We start from the raw sequence: 14,282 nt of genomic DNA, 5'->3' as shown, positions 1-14,282 counted from the left end.
GAAGTGACTGGAGATGGAAGAGAGCACTGTGTACTTCATAGCACCATTAATTAATGATTTTTGATGCTCGCTTTCACTCAAGTTCATAATCGTATCTGTGCAATTAATTATTTAACACATAGAAATAATAGTGACTCATATGACCCAAGATCATGTGATATCAGTCTCATTGCTTCCAGGTTAAAAATAGCCAATGCCTTCTGCCATTTAAGATGCATGAGTATCTCTTAAGATTACGCATGCTCCTTTCTCAATACAGCAGAGCAAAATGTTTAACCTTTGTTCTGCATTTTCACCTTCTCCAGGAGTTTTTTTTTTCCCTTTATCTTTCTGTCACTTTGCAGGTGTGGAAGATCAGCTTGTGGAATATACACAAGACAGTTTTCTAAATCAGCATCTAAAGATCTAAAAGCATCTAAAGGTGCAGAGGAGATTCATTAGGTTGATTCCAGATTTGAGAAGGTTGGCTTATGAGGACAGACTGAGTAGACTGGGATTATACTCATTGGAATTCAGAAGAATGAGGGGAGATCTTATAGAAACATGTTGAATTATGAAGGGAATAGATAAGATAGAAGCAGGGAGGTTGTCTCAACTGGCAGGTGAAACTAGAACTAGGGGGCATGGGTTCAAAATAAGGGGGAGCAGATATAGGGTTGAGTTGAGGAGGAACTTCTTCACCCAAAGGGTTGTAAATCTGTGGAATTGTCTGCCCAGTGAAGCAGTTGAAGCTGCCTCATTGAATGTTTTTAAGGCAAGGATAGATACATTTTTTAACAGTAAAGGAATTAAGGGTTATGGTGAGCGGGCAGTAAGTGGAGCTGAGTGCATGAAAAGATCAACCACGATCTTATTGAATGGCGGAACAGGCTTGAGGGGCCAAATGGCCTACTTCTTTTCCTAATTCTTATGTTCTTATTTTAAAGGAGCCAAATAGTGAAGCGAATATTTTGGATCAAACTTTTGGCGAAGAGAAGGGGTTAATTAATAATCTTGTAGTAAAGGGGAGAATACATATCACATTCAGATAGAATTTATATTGAGATTGAAAGGCTGGAATGTTACCACCATTCACACCGGCAGGATTTTCCCAACCCGCTGCAGGGAACAGAGATTTGGCAGGACGCCAAGTTCACCAAACTCGATGCAAGGGGAGCATGGTGTCAACGACCGGTAAGGTCGCGCCCTAAGCCTTTTATTTAAGTCAGAAGTTATGTTCTCAAATCTGAGCAAAACAAACTATGTAGCAGTGAGGGGGAAGTTGGTTCGGGAAGATTGGGCAACTATGTTAAATAGATAAGCAATAACAATCATGTAAAGAATTGATTTATCATTTGAAATAAATATAATTCATCTTCAGGAACAAAATCTCCACAGAAAAAAGGGATCCAACTGTTGAAGTGTAACTTTTTTTCTGCAAATTACTTGTAAAAGACAGACTCTACAAATTCGTTCTCGTCAAAATAACAAGCATTTAATAACGAAGCTCTGCATGCAGAAGGTGGCTAAGACTTGAGGTCAGAGAGCAGTTGATACAGCTGCTAGTTCCTCCACCAAGTCCGCACATAGCCCCAGAAACAGTCCACAATTTCTACAAAATCAGTATCAGGATTTGTGACAAGGGCTTACGTGGGAAAATGAGCAATAAAACAATTAGTGGCAATATCAATACGAGTGGCATCTCACCGTGACTTCCGAGGCCCCTCGGTCTTATCAATAGTAACATTATCCTGTCTTTGGAAGGAACAAAATGGTTCGGTGACTCCCTCACCTACGACCTTATCTTGTTTATACATGTAGATCTAGGGTACTTGTCAAAACACCCTGAGACAAGGCCAGTTGGCCTTGTTTTATGTTTTATTACTTCCCTTCCCTAAGATAAGCAGAGTTAGCCTCAGTTTGACCTTACTAGTTTGGGCGAGGGTCAAATGGTTTAGCAACTGCTTTGTTCTGTGGTTTTTTTGTTAGTATCACCTCGAGCAAGTAGCCACTTTTCCCATCATGCCATTATTAGTTTGTACCATATCACACAACTCTGGCTAACAAGAAAAGTTAAATGTAATTTTTGACAGAAGGAAACAGCTTATAACCATTCCCAAAGTATAGGATTGCAAGGATTTTAGAATTCAGCACAGAGTCCCGGAGATTCATTCCATTCAGCTCACCCAAAGACCGGATGGGGAAGAACTCCCATATTTCCATCCATTGAGCACTTAGTTTTTTTTGGGAGAATCGCCCGCCAGGATTCCTGCTTCTGAAACTACTACCTACCTTCCTTACCCGATCTGGCCTACATGTGACTCCAGACCCACAGCAATATGGTTCACTCTTAACTGCCCTCTGAAAGGGCCCAGCAAGTCACTCAGTTCAAGGGTAAAAGCTGACAGCCAAAAACATAAGAACATAAGCACATAAGAAATAGGAGCAGGAGTAGGCCATCTAGCCCCTCGAGCCTGCCCCGCCATTCAATAAGATCATGGCTGATCTGGAGTGAATCAGTTCCACTTACCCGCCTGCTCCCCATAACTCTTAATTCCCCGACCGATCAGAAATCCATCTATCCATGGCTTAAACATATTCAACGAGGTAGCCTCCACCACTTCAGTGGGCAGAGAATTCCAGAGATTCACCACTCTCTGAGAGAAGAAATTCCTCCTCAACTCTGTCCTAAACTGACCCCCCTTTATTTTGAGGCTGTGCCCTCTAGTTCTGGTTTCCTTTTTAAGTGGAAAGAATCTCTCCACTTCTACCCTATCCAGCCCCTTCATTATCTTATATGCCTCTATAAGATCACCCCTCAGCCTTCTAAACTCCAACGAGTACAAACCTAATCTGCTCAATCTCTCCTCATAATCTACACCCCTCATCTCCGGTATCAACCTGGTGAACCTTCTCTGCACTCCCTCCAAGGCCAATATATCCTTTCGCAAGTAAGGGGACCAAAACTGCACACAGTATTCCAGCTGCGGCCTTACCAATGCCTTGTACAGATGCAGCAAGACTTCTCTGCTTTTATATTCTATCCCCCTCGCGATAAATGCCAACATCCCATTTGCCTTCTTGATCACCTGTTCTACTTGCAGACTGAGTTTTTGAGACTCATGCACAAGGACCCCCAGGTCCCTTTGCACAGTAGCATGTTGTAATTTTTTTCCATTTAAATAGTAATCCAATTTGCTATTATTTCTTCCAAAGTGAATAACCTCGCATTTGCCAACATTATACTCCATCTGCCAGATCCTCGCCCACTCACTCAGCCTATTCAAATCTCTCTGCAGACCTTCCGCTTCCTCCACACAATTCACTTTCCCACTTATCTTTGTGTCATCAGCAAACTTTGTTACCCTACACTCAGTCCCCTCCTCCAGATCATCTATGTAAATAGTAAACAGTTGAGGCCCCAGTACCGATCACTGCGGCACACCACTAGTCACCATCTGCCAACCAGAAAAGCACCCATTTATTCCAACACTCTGCTTCCTGTTGGATAGCCAATCCCCACTCCATGCTAACACCCTACCCCCAACTCCGAGTGCCCCAATCTTCTGCAGCAACCTTTTGTGAGGCACCTTATTGAATGCCTTTTGGATATCCAAAAACACCGCATCCACCGGTTCCCCTCCGTCAACCGCACTAGTCACATCTTCATAAAAATCCAGTAAGTTCGTCAAACACGACTTTCCTCTCATGAATCCATGCTGCACGACTTTCCTCTCATGAATCCATGCTGCGCATAAATGACCCAGAGTGCAGCTGTATAAATGACCCAGAGTGCTCCTTCCTCCAATTTTAGAATCTGTTAACTGAACTTTAATTTTGGAATACTGTAAGGATATAATGACTGGAATGCTTCCATGTCTGCTTCGTGAGTTCAAAGGGGGGGGGGTGGTTGAGGAGAATTCAGGATGGGACCCGAAAATCGGTTTCACACTGGCATGAATTTCCCACAGGATCTCCCACTGGTGCCCGCCTGGTGTGTTGGGAAACCCACTGGAGGCTGGTGGGAAATTCATCTGCATCCCGTTAATGGGATGCAGATGAAGGCCCTACCATTTGCTCCCGATTCTCTGCAGCACCAGCGGGAAAACACGCCAGTGCAAAACATGTTCGGAACAGTGTGGCAAGTGAATGTCAGGACTGACCTGACCAATGCTTGGGGCTGCCTCTGGAGCGCAAGATGGAGGCCGCCAATAAACTGGAACTCAGAGAACCACAACAGTCGGTGAGGACATCATCTCCAGGTGGACATTCCAGATTTGGTGTCCAGGATGGGGTCCATATTCCAACTTTAGAATGTCCCTGGAGATCCATCGTCTTTCTCAGGAGGTCTACCTTCTTTCTTCAATAGTGGGGCAGTGATGTTGGATATCTTTTCAATATGGCGTGTAGGATGGAGAAGTGCGAACCACCCATGCCTGCCTCATCACTTAATATGGCAAAAACCACCCCCTCCCGGCTTTATAATAAGAGGAAATTTTGGCGTGCTATCCCGCCGGCCTCCGCAGCATGAAACACTCAACGTTCCAGTCCCCGCCACAGGATTTAGCACCAGGATAAGGGACTTCCTCCCAGTGCTGTTGGTGAAAACCAACCTCTGTGACACTGTTGGAATTCCATGTTTTGATTTGATTTATTATTGTCACATGTGTAGGGATACAGTGAAAAATAGTGTTTCTTGCGCGCTATATAGACAAAGCATACCGTTCATAGAATACGTGGGGAAGAAGGAAAGGAGAGCGTGCAGAATATAGTGTTACAGTCATAGCTATGGTGTCGAGAAAGATCTGCTTTATATATGGCAGGTCCATTCAAAGGTCTGATGGCAGCGGAAAGAAGCTGTTCTTGAGTCGGTTGGTACATATTCTCAGACTTTTGTACCTTTTTCCTGATACAAAAAGGTGGAAGAGAGTATGTCCGGGGTGCGTGAGGTCCTTGGTTATACTGGCTGCTTTTCCAAGGTAGCGGGAAGTGTAGACAGAGTCAATAGGCGGGAGGCTGGTTTGCGTGATGGATTGGGCTACGCAGGAGCCATACCAAGCTGTGATACATCAGGAAAAGATGCTTTCTATGGTGCATTTGTAAAAGATTGCTGAGAGTTATAGTGGACATGCCAAATTTCCTTAACCTCTTGAGAAAGTAGAGGGATTGGTGGACTTTCTTAACTTGCGTTTTGTCGTTTTGGAGCTTCTAACTCCGAAATAGAACAACAGCATCATCTCTTCGACCACATTGAGGGTCCAGTGAGGTGGACTTCTATGCTGCACTGGAATCTTCATGATTTGCAAATCTCAGCTAAGGTGGATATCCTCCACCCCATAGACGATGGATGGCCAGACTTCCGGAACATTCTTTTAAAAATTGCATCAAGAACAGCAAAAGCAATCGGTAGGAAGTGACTTTCTCGCTAGGAAAAGAAAAGTACAACACAAGATCAGGCCCTTCGGCCCTCCAAATAGGGCAGGGACTGAATTCAGGGCAAGGTTTTCAGTCGAGAAAATGAAGGAACTGAAATATTCACATATCTGAAGGCGGTTATTATCTATGAGTTAGTGCATGTATTTTAAAATCTAACTTCATTTGTTCCAGCACACCCTTTTAAGTCTGCGAGCCATAACTTCAGACTTAACTGCTGATGATTCATACATTATTTCTGTAACTGTCACTTATAATACAGATGAAGTCTATTTTATCTCAATCTCGGTCTTCAAATTCTGTGTCATCTTTTGCCAGGTATCAGGATGTACAGCCAGTCAATGGTGCACCAGTTGTCTGTATTGATCTGGAGTTAGCAGGAGGGCAGCACACCAATCATATTAGATTTTTAACTGCCATGAAGGATCACTACACAAAGGACCCTTGCCCACATATTTCAACTTATTTATTATACCAGTAACAGACATGTTACTGACATCCTCGGGATGTTGAGGAATTAGGCTGGCAAAATTAGATTGATTGGCCATGCGAAATTGCCCCTTAGGGCCCTATTTTACCATTTTGATTCTAAGTGCTGGGCAGACTTGAAACTGGGAGTGTTTCAGATCTGACTTTTAGACCCATTCTCAGGCCCCCATTTGCACTCTGCCTGAAAATATAGCAGCGATTGCGAATCGCGCTGCAGAAGCCTGTGGGCGGGGCTTAACACAGTCAAAATCCTGCAGCTGCCGATCAGCACCTCCAACTGCGCATGTGCAGAAAAAAAAGATAGAGAAGCGCTCCCCTTCCACATCGATCCCGGGCCGGATAATGCCTCCCCTTGGGCCCCACAGATATTGCCCCACCCCAACAACATAACTGACCCCCTTATCCCCCACACCCCCCTCCACCCAGACTGATCGTGGGCCCCTCCCCCCCTTCCCCCCACCGATCACACACAGAGTAGCAGCAGACCCCGATCTGAGTCAAAGAGCCACCAGATCTGCCTCCCTCCCCCCCATCAGAGAGCCATCTGGCCCGCCTCCCTCCCCCCCATCAGAGAGCCATCTGACCCGCCTCCCTCCCCCCCATCAGAGAGCCAACTGGCCCGCCTCCCTCCCCCCCACCAGAGAACCATCTGACCCACCTCCATCCCTCCACCAGAGAACCATCTGACCTACCTCCATCCCCCCACCAGAGAACCATCTGACCCACCTCCATCCCCCCACCAGAGAACCATCTGACCCACCTCCATCCCTCCACCAGAGAACCATCTGACCCACCTCCATCCCCCCACCAGAGAACCATCTGACCCACCTCCACCCCTCCACCAGAGAACCATCTGACCCACCTCCATCCCCCCACCAGAGAACCATCTGACCCGCCTCCACCCCCCCCACCAGAGAGTCATCTGACCCACCTCCACCCCTCCCACCAGAGAAGCATCTGACCCGCCTCCATCCCCCCCCACCAGAGAACCATCTGACCCGCCTCCCTCCCCCCCCACCAGAGAGCCATCTGACCCACCCCCCTCCGCTCCATCAGAGAGCAATCTGACCCGCCTCCCTCCTCTCCTACCACCAGAGAGTCATCTGACCCACCTTCACCCCCCTCCCCCACCACCACTGATCTGAGTCAGAGAGCCACCGGAAGCTCTGAACTTACCTCCTCAGAAGCTGGAGCGCTCGAATAAGACCTTTGCAGACCATGTCTGTTTCGTGTCGAATCTGGACGGGCGAACGGGGTGGTAAAGGGGGAAGTGCCGGTAAGTTTGGGCTTGCAGCCCAAAGAGAGTATGTCTGCGGTATGGCCGCTGTCGGGCGCGGTTCCGACGGCGGCCATTTTCGTCCCTTGGTGAAGGGGGAACCGATGCGGAGGCAGGCGCGGATCGCCTCATGCCCAACTTTACCAAGTTTTCGCGCCCGAAAATGGGCACAACTTGATGGTATAATTGGGCCCTTAGTGTCCGGGCTATTAACAGGGTAAATACATGGCGTTGCAGGGATAGATAGGGCCTGGGTGGGATTCTTGTGGGTGTAGTCTTGATGGGCTGAATGGCCTCCTTCAATAGTGATTCAATGATTTTAAATAAATATTCCTGATACAGCTTTATCACTATTCTGTACGTTCATTCCCTTCATCAATTTCCTATCCGTTCTGATACTCTCCCTTTAATCGGTCAAACTCCAGGGTACTGTCGGGATTCTAATGATCTTTCGGTCAAATCCATGGAAATCTTGAAACAAAACAAAGGTTGAAGTAAGGCGCATCGACAGGAAGTGAGCCAATAATGAGAAAAAAAGTACAGAACCACAAAACTAAAAGGGCTGCAAGAGAAACTTGTTCTAATGATTTAACAAACTGATTGCTGGGGAAAAGGAGTCTCATACTTCAGGCGTTTTGCCTTTTTTAAATGGTACAGTTTCTGCCTTGTTGCGCAATCAGCCATCTGAGTGCAAAGTGCACTCAAAATTGAGCTGCTTTTCAAATTTGATTTAATGGTTCAAGTTCCCAGTCAAACATATTTACATAATCACAAACATCAAATTGTCTGTATATCAGTCCAATTAGATAGCATTTGAGAATGTAATAGTTCCTTTCTTCAATATTTTAAGTTCAAAGATGTGGCGGTTAGGTTGATTGGCCAGGCTAAATTGTCCCTTAGTGTCAGGGAGATTAACAGGTTAAATACATGTGTTACGGGATAGGGCCTGGGTGGGATGGTTGCCAGTGTAGCCTCAATGGGCTGAATGACCACCTTTTGCACTGTAGTTATTCTATGATTTAAAAAAAATCCTGGTATAGTTTTATTCCTATTCTGTGTTTTCAGTCCCTTAACCAATTTCTTATCCGTGCTGATACAGTCCCTTTAATCCTTGGTGTCAAACTGCAGATTTTCCAGAAGTCCAGCATTGTCCATCCCTCGGAGAATGCCACTGGATCTCAGTACAGCCAGGGGAAGACAGGACATGTCCTCTTTTTATGGCACTCGGTGCAGTACGATAAGTGTAAAGCTGCAGTGTGATTGTGAGAGAAAGGTTGAATGAGTGAGTGGTAAAGGTGGCTGAGGTAAATTGGTAAGTGGGTAGGTGTACATAAAGTGAGTGAGGTGGTAAGTGGGTGAAGAGGTAGGTGGGTGAGGTATCAGCTGAGTATGCTGGCAGGTGGGTAAGACGGATGGTGGGTGAAGTCTTAGGTGAGTGAGTAAATGTGGAAGATGGTTGAGGTAAACAAATGTGAGGAAAACAAAAATGGTTTTAAGGAATTGATATTTTTACTGGTAAACATTAGAAATAAGATATTGGGCCCGATTTTACTGTTTTCTTTCTAAGTGCTGAATCCGGGCACAATTCAGATCCGACTTGGAAATCTGCTTTCAGGCGCCCACATACGCACTCAGTCTGAAAAGAAAATTGCGGGTCTGAATCGCGCTGTGGGTGGGGCTTAGCACGCCCGAAACGATCGGAGCTCTGAACTGCACATGCGCAGTTAGAAAAAAATTTGAAAAAGCGCGCCCGTGTCAGATCGCTCCCGGGCCGCAGAAAGCGGAGAAAGCGGCCCGGGAGCGAAAAGCGGGAGCGATGGCCCCCACAGACATCACTGTCCCCCTTATCCACCCACCCCACCCCTGCTACCCAGGCTGATCACAACCCCCTGCCTCCTTCCCCCCACCGATCGCCCGCAGAGAGTGGCAGCGGACACCCCCTGGCCCCCCCCACGTCGTCCCCACCAGAGATCCATCTGGCCTCTCTCCCCCGCACCCCCCCCCCCCCCCCCCCCACCAGAGATCCATCTGGCCTCCCCCCCCAATCAGAGATACATCTTACCTGCCTCCCCCCCCTCCCCCGCCAGAGAACGATCCGGCCTCACTCAAGAGAATCCCTTGAAGAGTATAGGGGGTGTAGGAGTAGAGTTAAGAGAGAAATCAGGAGGGCAGATAAGGCAAAGGAGAATACAAAGAGCCTCTACAAATACATAAAGAGCAAAAGAGTAACAAGGGAGAGAGTAGGGCCTCTTAAGGATCAACAAGGTCATCCAAGTGTGGATCCAGAAGAGATGGGTGAGATCCTAAATGAATATTTCTCATCAGTATTTACTGCTGAGAAAAGCATGGATGTTAGGGAACTTGGGGAAATAAATAGTGATGTCTTAAGGAGTGTACATATTACAGAGAAGGAGGTGCTGGAGGTCTTAAAGCGCATCAAGTAGTTAAATCTGCAGGATCTGATGAGGTATATCCCAGGACATTGTGGGAGGCAAGGGAGGAAATTGCAGGTCCCCTAGCCGAAATATTTGAATCATCGATAGTCACGGGTGAGGTGCCTGGAGATTGGAGAGTGGCAAATATTGTGCCTTTGTTTAAAAAGGGCTGCAGGGAAAAGCCTGGGAACTACAGACCAGTGAGCCTCACATCTGTGGTGGGTAAATTGTTGGAAGGTATTTTGAGAGACAGGATCTACAGGCATTTAGAGACGCAAGTCCTGATTAGGGACAGTCAGCATGGCTTTGTGAGTGGAAAATCATGCCTCACAAATTTGATTGAGTTTTTTGAAAGAATAACTAAGAAGGAAGATGAGGGCAGTGCAGTTGATGTTGTCTACATGGACTTTAGCAAGGCCTTTGACAAGGTACCGCATGGTAGGTTGTTGCATAAGGTTAAATCTCACAGGATTCAGGGTGAGCTATCTAAATGTATACAAAATTGGCTTCTTGACAGAAGCCAGAGTGTGGTTGTAGAGAGTTGTTTTTCAAACTGGAGGCCTGTGCCAATGGTGTGTCTCAGGGATCAGTGCTGGGTCCACTGTAATTTGTCATTTCTATTAATGATTTGGATGAGAATTTAGTAGGCATGGTTAGTAAGTTTGCAGATGACACCAAGATTGGTGGCATCGTGGACAGTGAAGAAAGTAATCCCCAATTGCAATGGGATCTTGATCAATTGGGCCAGTGGGCTGACGAATGGCAGATGGAATTTAGTTTAGACAAATGCGAGGTGATGCATTTTGGTAGATTGAACCAGGGCAGGACTTACTCAGTTAATGGTAGGGCATTGGGGAGAGTTACAGAACAAAGAGATCTCGGTGTACATGTTCATAGCTCCTTGAAAGTGGAGTCACAGGTGGACAGAGTGGTGAAGAAAGCATTCGGCATGCTTGGTTTCATTGGTCAGAACATTGAATACAAGAGTTGGGACGTCTTGTTGAAGTTGTACAAGACATTGATAAGGCCACACTTGGAATACTGTGTCCAATTCTGGTCACCCTATTATAGAAAGGATATTATTAAACTGGAAAGAGTGCAGAAAAGATTTACTAGGATGCTACCGGGATTGATGGATTGAGTTATAAGGGGAGGCTGGATAGACTGGAAATTTTTTTCTCTGGAGCATAGGAGGCTGAGGGGTGATCTTATAGAGGTCTATAAAATAATGAGAGGCACAGATCAGCTAGATGGTCAATATTTTTTCCCAAAGGTAGGGGAGTCTAAAACTAGAGGGCATAGGTTTAAGGTGAGAGGGGAGAGATACAAAAGTGTCCAGAGGGGCAATTTTTTCACAGAGGGTGGTGAGTGTCCAGAACAAGCTGCTAGAGGTAGTAGTAGAGGTGGGTACAATTTTGTCTTTGAAAAAGCATTTAGACAGTTACATGGGTACGATGGGTATAGAGGGATATGGGCCAAATGTGGGCAATTGGGATTAGCTCAGGGGTTTTTTAAAGAAAAAGGGTAGCATGGGTGAGTTGGGCTGAAGGGCCTGTTTCCATGCTGTAAACCTCTATCGCTCTATGACCTCTATGACACTCCCCCCCCGCCCCCCCCGCCCCCCCCCCCCCCCCCCACTCCCCAGAGAACGATCTGGCCTCACTCCCCTTCACCCCAAGAACGATCCTGCCTTCCTCCCGTCCCCCCAGAGGTACATCTGACCCACCTCCTCCTCCCTCCATCCACCCCCCAACCAGAGAAAGATCAGGCCCGCCACCTTCCACCCCACCCCCCCCAACCAGAAGATGATGTGGGCCACCTGCCCCTCCCTCCCTCACCACCGATCTGAGTCAGAGAGCTGTTGGAAGCACTGAACGCACCTCTTCAGCAGCTGGAGCGCCCGAAGCAAACTTTTATTTAGCATGTCCATTTCGGCCCGATTCCCCGATTGGCGAAGGCAGTGGTAAAGGGGGAAATGCTGATAAAGTTGGGCGGGCAGTTCACTAATTCAATTTAAATGCATGCACATACATTTAAATCGCTGTTGCACCCGTTTCAGGTGTGAATTGGATTGCGCCCATTCCCGGCCTCGGTAAAGTGGGCATCTGTGCGGACGCGGGCGCAGATCACGTTAATGGCCCGACTTTACCATGTTTTCGCATCTGGTAAAATTGGGCCCATAGTTTTAAGTGGTCTCACTTAATGTTTCTGCGTCCTGAAGGGTAAAACTCTATAGTTAGATTCATACCAGACAACGGTGTTTGCATGTGTGGGGGTTGGTTTCAATTCCCACTGTGATTCTATTGTGCTTAGAGAGAGCTATGGTGTAAAGAGTAAATAGGTCAACAGAAGTATGTGGGCATTTCTTAGCACTGGAGGCTCTTTTAAGGCCCTTTGTTCTTAGTTTTAGCTGGATATATTGCGGTTGGAGACAGGACACCTGGGAGTGAATATTTCTCAACTCTGCTGGTCAAGGCAATTGCAATGTTGCAGGTTTCCTGAGGAACAAGTTACAATTCAGAGAACCAGGAAAATGGAAGAGAAAGAACGTCTTAAAATGAGTTTAGAGAACAGAGACCAAGGTATTGCTCAGAAGAAATTAAGGAAGAATAAACAAAGGATTCAGAGTTAAAGAGACAATTACAACAATCAGGTATAAAGTGGGACAGCAGACTTCAGAGATTAATCAAACTTTTGATGCCATTTATTAAAGCCTTGAAATCGAGAGTTAAAGTTTTTGTTCAGTTTGTACAGCAGTCAAGACAAAGAAGGGGGCTGGTGCAAAACATAGACTAGATTTGCTGGTAACAGTGGAGTGAAGCTTTGCTTAAAAGTATCATTTGGAAAACCCGGACTGGATTTTGGACTGCAAACCGCTAATGGAAAGATTCATTGTGAAAATATTTTCAGGCAGATTTTCTTGGGAGAGGAGTTCTCACGTGCCAATCATCTGGGGGGATTCTGAGAAGAAATCCACTGACATTCACTTGAGGTTCAGAGTGTAAAGTGTATTTGACCACGGCCATCACTGTGACCGTTGTAGTTTAAGATACTTTTTGTAATCTACATTAATCCTAAAATCTGTGTGTATTTGTTAAGCTGTGGGTGGTGGGGGGGGGGGGGGGGGGAGGTGGAGGAGGGGGTGCGGTGGTGGAGGCAGTGGTGAGGTGGTAAAGGAATATTGTATCACCTTTCAATTATTTCATGTTTTTTTCTTGTTGTTAAAACTAATTAGAGGTCCCTGACTCTGAAAAAGCATAAAAGTTATTGTCCTTTGAGCCAAGGATGTATTCTGGGAATTCCTGTCCAGTTATAGCATCAACAGGGATCTTACAGGCAAGTGGGCAGGTAGGTAGGATGGGTCAGATGACAGGTGGGTGAGGTGGTGGGTGGATAGGATGGCAGGTGGGTGAGATGGCAAATAGTTAGGGTGGTAAATAGGTGATGTGATTGGGTGGGCTGAGTAGGGGGTAGGATTGGAAGGGGGAGTCAGAGCTGCTTATCAGTTCTTGACTGGAGCGTTATCCCAGTCTGTGTCTTCAACGCTTTTCAGTGCAGCCACTAATGCTGCAAACTCCATGCAGTCTGACCAGAACATCGAGGTTCATCTTGTGCCATGTAGCATGATCGAAGGCTGTTCATCCTACACCCAACTTTGCTGCCACGCTGTCTGACCATCACTGTGCACCATATTGTGTGTTTATAATGATATAAAGGCACCAATCACTCATAGGTGATTACGTAAACATTTTGTGTGTTCATTTATTTAGACGAGACACGTGAGAGCATAACTCTGTCTATAGCATGTCGCTTCCACTGTTTAACATTCATGTAGTCCTGTGTTATAGCCTCACCAGGTTGATGCTTTACATTTAGGGATGCTGTTTCAGGCATTCTCTTCTATTCTCCTCATTGAACCAAAGTTGACCCTCTAGTTTGGTTGTGGTAGAGTGAAGGATATGAGATTATAGATTGTGATGGAATACAATTCTTCTGATAATGGCATCCCAGTGTTATGGTTATTGATGTTGGAGCATAACTCCTTTAAGGGAACGAGCCATGTAACCTCGGGTTTGCGTGAACTGTTGGAATCCACCAGATTGGGCAATTGACGTTTGAAGTGTGGCGCAAGTATACATAATAAAGAGTTGTGTTCCCTGACACCTGTCTGTGGAATAGTTATTGAGGAAGCCTCAGGACAACAGGATTTAACACACAGCAATTTACAGACGCCTAGTTTGGAGCTGTTTGATCTGTTCTGAATCTATCACATTTTGCACTGTGGTTGTGCCACACAAGGTAATGGTAGGTGTTCTCAGTGTGAAAACCAGACTTGTGTGGTGGTCACCGAAGTGGTCACTTCCCAATACCGTCGTGGGTAGATGCTTTTGCAACAAGTGGATTGGTGAGGGAAAGTTCAAATAGGTTTTCCCTTTTATTCATTCTCTCCTCATCTGTCACAAGGCCAGTCCAGCAACTATCATCTACAGTGGATTCCAGTTCATTTAAGCTGCATAAGCATCAGGAAACAGTCATGCATGAGGTCACCATGACCTGAAGCACATATTGTACCTGGAAGACTGTTCTGAAAAAGGTATTTATTTAGAGGAAAAATGATCATGTCAGCAATGAGAATAATGGCATGTTTGTATAATATTATGTATGTTATA

This window comes from Mustelus asterias, chromosome 27 (assembly GCF_964213995.1).
Source record: "Mustelus asterias chromosome 27, sMusAst1.hap1.1, whole genome shotgun sequence".
NCBI lineage: Eukaryota > Metazoa > Chordata > Chondrichthyes > Carcharhiniformes > Triakidae > Mustelus > Mustelus asterias.
The sequence above is the reverse complement of the archived record's forward strand: the minus strand, read 5'-3'. Positions refer to the sequence as shown.